The following is a 5370-nucleotide window of genomic DNA, read 5'->3' on the forward strand; positions in this document are numbered from 1 at the left end:
ACCAAAAAATAAAAATAAAAGAAGAAGAAGAAGAAGAAGAAGAAGAAGAAGAAGAAGAAGAAGAAGAAGAAGAAGAAGAAGAAGAAGAAGAACTACTGTAGTCTGTATCAGAGTCTGCAAAGTTTTATTATGAATAAACGTATCTTGGCTAATATACTGTGAAAGTTGTAAATAAAGTTGTTATTTAGTTGTTGATCTAACCCCTTATCTCATGGATTCATTTTAAGAAAGTGGTGTGGCTGAGGTTTTTAGATTCAGTTTTAAAAATTTCAGGTTAGCATACAAGGTTCATTTTTCCTCCATGAAAGTGTTTTGGACAATCTACGAGGATGCTGTGCTGTGGTCTCACTCTTCCTTTACAGGGTGCTTCTTACACTTCGGCGCAGAGGAAAGAGTCCAGTGTCCATGCACATGTGCCTGCACCTGGCTGGAATTCTGTGTGGTTAACAAAAGCTCCCCACCCCCCTTTGGAGACCATATCTCTCTTGTAGCCTATTTTGACATGGAACAGTTCCTCTTGCCTGAGTCTGAGTGCTAGCATTACAAACATGTATCACAGTAACCACACGGTGTGGCATAGGACTTTAGTCCCAGCACTCGGCAGAGGCAGAGGCAGAGGCAGAGGCAGGCTGACCTCTTGAGTTTGAGCCCAGCCTGCTCTAGTGAGTTCCAGGACCACCAGGGCTACCCAGAAAAAAACAAAACAAACAAAAAGGAACTATTACCACCACTCCTGGCTGTAGAGTGGTACTGTGGTGCTTTCCCACTTTCCCTGTAATTAGGTTGGATGTGACATTACTAGCCCCAGACCAGTGCTTCTGACTATAGTTATAACTTATTCAGGGGTCTTATTGTTGTACATATTCTGTTTCTATAGGACACCATAGAGTCCTATGTATTATTCCTTTTGAGACAGGCTCTCACTGTGTAGCTCTGGCTGACCTGGAAATATGTGGTGTGTGGGGGGGTGTGGGGGTGTGGGTGTGGGTGTGTGAGACAGAGAGGGCACGCTCTCATAGAGAACCTCCTGCCTCAGCCTCCTGAGTGCTGGGAGTGAAGGTGTACACCACCATGCCTGACCTGTTAGCCTATCTGTTGATTGGGTGTTTGTTTGGTTTCTTTAGTGTGTTTGAGTTCTTGGTGCTGGATATGTATCCCCTGCCTGGTGTATGAAGGCCCCCCCCCCCTCTATTCTGTAGCTTGGCTCTTTACTTGGTATGTTTCCATTGCTGTGCAGAAGCTTGTGAATTTCCTGAAATCTCTTGCTGAGTTGTTAGTGTTGTTTTCTGAGTTGGTGGGCTCTTTTTCAGAAAGTCCTTGCTGTGCCAGCATTTCCCCTATTTTTCCTCTAACAGTTTCAGCGCTTCAGGGTCTTTAATGTATTTGGAGTTGGTTTTTGTACAAGGTGAGAAATAGATGTCCATGTAGACAGCCAGTTTTCCATTTGTTGAAGAGGGTTCTTTTCAGGTATGTATATTTTGAACATTTTTGTTGAAAATCTGGTGCCAGGGTGCTGGTGAAATGGCTTAATGTATAAAGATACAATTTGTCACACATTGCTCTCTGACCCCCTTGTTTGGACTGTGACATGCATGTGCCCCTCGTATCCTCAATAAATGTAAATTTTTAAAAATTTAAAGATGAGCTGGCTGTGGTTGCATGGATTTATAGCTGGACCCTCTGTTTATTCCATTGTACACGTGCTTGTTCTGTGCTGCTGCCGTGTGTGTGTGTGTGTGTGTGTGTGTGTGTGTGTGTGTGTGTGTGTGGTGTAACTGGACATCGGGTGTGGGTGCAGCATCCCTCTTTGCTTTCCAGTTTGTTGGTGCTCCCATACGAGTGTCAGTGTTGTTTATATTTCTGTGAAGAATGTTACTGGGATTTTGTTAGGGATTGCATTGAATCTGTTCATAATAGTAATTCTGTTGCTCTGTGAGTGTGGGAAGTCATCTTATTTCCTAGTGCCTTCAGGTTTGTTTCTTTACTGCTTTTATTTTTTTGTAGAGGTCTTTACTTTCTTGGTTAGGTTTATTCTAAGATATGTTTATATTTACTTATTTTTAGAGAATAGTGATGGGATTGTTTATTGTTTCCCTGATTTCTTGCTTGGAATGTTTGTTCTTATTAGTAAATAAGAAAACTATTGATCTTTGTATATCAGTTTCTTGTACATATTGCTGGAAGTGTTTATCAGATCCACATTTTTTTGGTGGAGTCTTTAGGGTCTATTAAGTAAAATTGTATCATCTTCAAGTAAATGCAGTTTGACTTGTTTGCTGCTTGTATTCCTTTCATCCATTCTCTTGACTTACTGCTCCCTCCAGCCAAGACTTGAAGCACTGTACTGAATGGGAATAGTAGAGTAGGTGTACTTGTTGTTCCTGGTATTAATAGAAATGCTTTGGATTTCTTTCTCTCCATTTAGTGTGATATTGGCTATAGATTTGCTATATGTAGCTTTATTATGTTGTGATTTTTTTTTCCTATAGTTAGTCTCTTTGGGTTTTTATCATGGAGTATTTTATTTAAAGCCTTTTTTCTTCATCTGTTGAAATGATCATGTGATTTCTTTCCTTGAGTCCATTCATGTGATATATAACATTTACTGAATTGTATGTTGAACTATCCCTGTATCTGAAATGAAGCAAACTTGATTATGATGAATTACTCTTTTTGAAAAAAAAATTTATGTGTGTACACTGCTTGCACACAAGGGCCCAAGGAGGCCGGAAAAGGGTATTGGATTCCCTGGAACTGGAGTTACAGACAGTTGTGAGCCATCATGTGGTTGCTGGGAATTGAACCCGGTTCCTTAGAAAGAGCAGTAAGTACTCTTAACCACTGAACCACCTCTCCAGCCTGAATTATTATTACTATTTTTAAGTTTATTTTCTGTGTATGAGTTTTGGGATTGTTTGTTTGTGACCTGCATTTCTGTACGTATACTCTGCATGGCTGATGTCTTTGATCATCAGAAGAAGGCATTTGGAGTAACTAGAGTTATGGGTAGTTGGGGGTTTTGCCATGTGGCTGCTGGTGAAACCTGGAAGAACAACAAATGTTCATCTATGATCTGTGTTATTTCTCTGGTCCCTGAGTTACCTTCTTGATGTGATTTTTTTTTTTTTTAAGATTTATTTATTATATGTAAGTACACTGTAGCTGTCTTCAGATATCCCAGAAGAGGGCATCAGATCTCATTATGGATGGTTGTGAGCCATCATGTGGTTGCTGGGATTTGAACTCAGGACCTTTGGAAGAGCAGTCAGTGCTCTTAACCACTGATCCATCTTTACAGCCCTTGATGTGATCTTGAATTTTGTTTGCAATTATTTTATTGAGAATTTTTGTGTCTGTGTTCATCAGGGAGACTGGTCTGTAATTTTCTTTTTCTTTTGTGTCTTTATCTGTTTATGCCGTCAACAACATAACACTGGAGTCATGAGAGTATGGAAGCATTCTTTCTTTATATTATGGAATACTTTGACAATGATGATTGTTGATTCTTGAAATTTTGGTAGAATTCTGTAGTGAATGCATCTGGGGCTGGATTTCTTTTAGTTAGAAGATTTTTATTACTGTTTAAATCTTGTTTCTTTCAGACATGGCTATGTCATTTATCTCTTAGTTTAACTTCAGTGAGTCATATGCATTTAGAAATTGATTTCCTTTTGATTTTCAAATTTAGTGGAATATAAGTTTTTTATGAATTTATTTTTATTAGATATTTTCTTTATTTACATTTCAAATGTTATCCCTTTTCCTGGTTTCCCCTCCAAAAATCCCCTATCCCTTTCCCCCTCCCCCTGCTCCCCAACCCACCCACTCCTGCTTCCTGACTCTGACATTCCCCTATACTGGGGCATAGAACCCTCACAGGACCAAGGGTCTTTCCTCCCATTGATGAACGACTAGACCATCCTCTGCTACATATGCAGCTAGAGCTGTGTAATTCCTTTCTCTCTCTCTCTCTCTCTCTCTCTCTCTCTCTCTCTCTCTCCCTTTCTTTCTTTCTTTCTTTCTTTCTTTCTTTCTTTCTTTTTCTTTTTCTTTTTCTTTTTCTTTCTTTTTTTTTGTTTTTTGTTTGTTTTTGTTTTTGTTTTTTTGTTTTTCTTCAAGACAGGGTTACTCTGAATAGCCCTGGCTGTCCTGGAATTTACTCTGGCCTCCATCTCAGAAATCCACCTCCCTCTCCCTCCCAAGTGCTGGGATTAAAGGTGTGTGCCACCACTGTCCAGCTTTAATTTTTTTTTTAACATAGCAGATTTATGTATTTTAAATTTTAAAAGGATTTGTTTTTATTATTTTTATGTGTATCTGTGTTTTGGTGAAAGACAAGAAATTATTTTTCTGTATTTGTTAAGACTTGTGTCCTTTTGTTTTAGAAAAAGTTCCATGGGCTGTTGAGAAGTATATTCCACAGTGTTTGGGTGGGATGTTATTAGATGTTTGTTAGTTCCATTTGAGCTATGCTATCATTAAACTCAGATGTTTTTGTCTGGTTGACCTGTTTATTGGCGAGGATAGGACGTTGACATCATTCAGTTACTAAGTTGGAGTTAATCTCTTGACCTTATAGGTCTAGTATTATGTAAAACTGGGGACACCTGTGCTTTGTGCATATTTGTTTAAAATTGTATTCTTGATTAATTGTTTTCTCAATCACTCTGAAGTGGGTTTTTTTTGTTTTTTTTTCGTTTGTTTGTTTTTTTATCTCTTTGGACTAGTTGGTTTCAAACTCTGTTCTGTCAGATAGAAGAGTGACATCTGCTGACTTTTCAGTTTCATTTGCTTTATCCATCCTTTCACCTCAAGTTTCTCCCTGTCTTTGGTGGTAAGGCACATTTCTTGGAGGCAGTAAATAATATGGGTCCTGTTTTTTAGTCTAGTGTGCCTGTTCCTATTTTAAAATTTTATATGTATTGACGGGGTGGGAGAGAGTGAGCCAGATGTGCCGTGGACTTCATATATATAAGACTGATCTTAAGTCTCTGAAGTCTTAGGTCTCACTTCCAAAGATGTGTCTAGCCCTTGGTAGTCTAGCTGTTACTGTGGTAACAGTAGGGGGACACATCCCTCATGGTTGTCACTGACTTTTGAGAGAGAGCTGTGTTGTTTTTTTGGACACTGGTCACAGTCACTTCTGCCTGATTTTACAAAGATTGTACATGGCTTAATAAATCCTTTATAGCAGTTGTCTCTTGCAGGAATAGACATATTGAGAGGTGTTCTTTTTCTTTTACCATCAAATTAATGGGGCTTCTAATCCTCTAACTCACCTGGAAGTCCTGGTTTGTTTGTTTGTTTACAATTTCTCTCTCTCTCTCTCTCTCTCTCTCTCTCTCTGTGTGTGTGTGTGTGTGTGTGTGT

General features: G+C 38.9%; 1 protein-coding gene across 2 annotated transcripts in view; it reads left to right on the forward strand.

Annotated features, from left to right (window-relative positions):
- The window catches only part of Snx2 (sorting nexin 2), a 43336-nt gene that overhangs the window by 2140 nt on the left and 35826 nt on the right, over positions 1-5370 (forward strand). The gene's annotated exons all lie outside the window — the stretch shown is intronic.

The sequence above is a fragment of the Mus pahari genome, chromosome 15, assembly GCF_900095145.1.
Source record: "Mus pahari chromosome 15, PAHARI_EIJ_v1.1, whole genome shotgun sequence".
Classification (NCBI taxonomy): domain Eukaryota; kingdom Metazoa; phylum Chordata; class Mammalia; order Rodentia; family Muridae; genus Mus; species Mus pahari.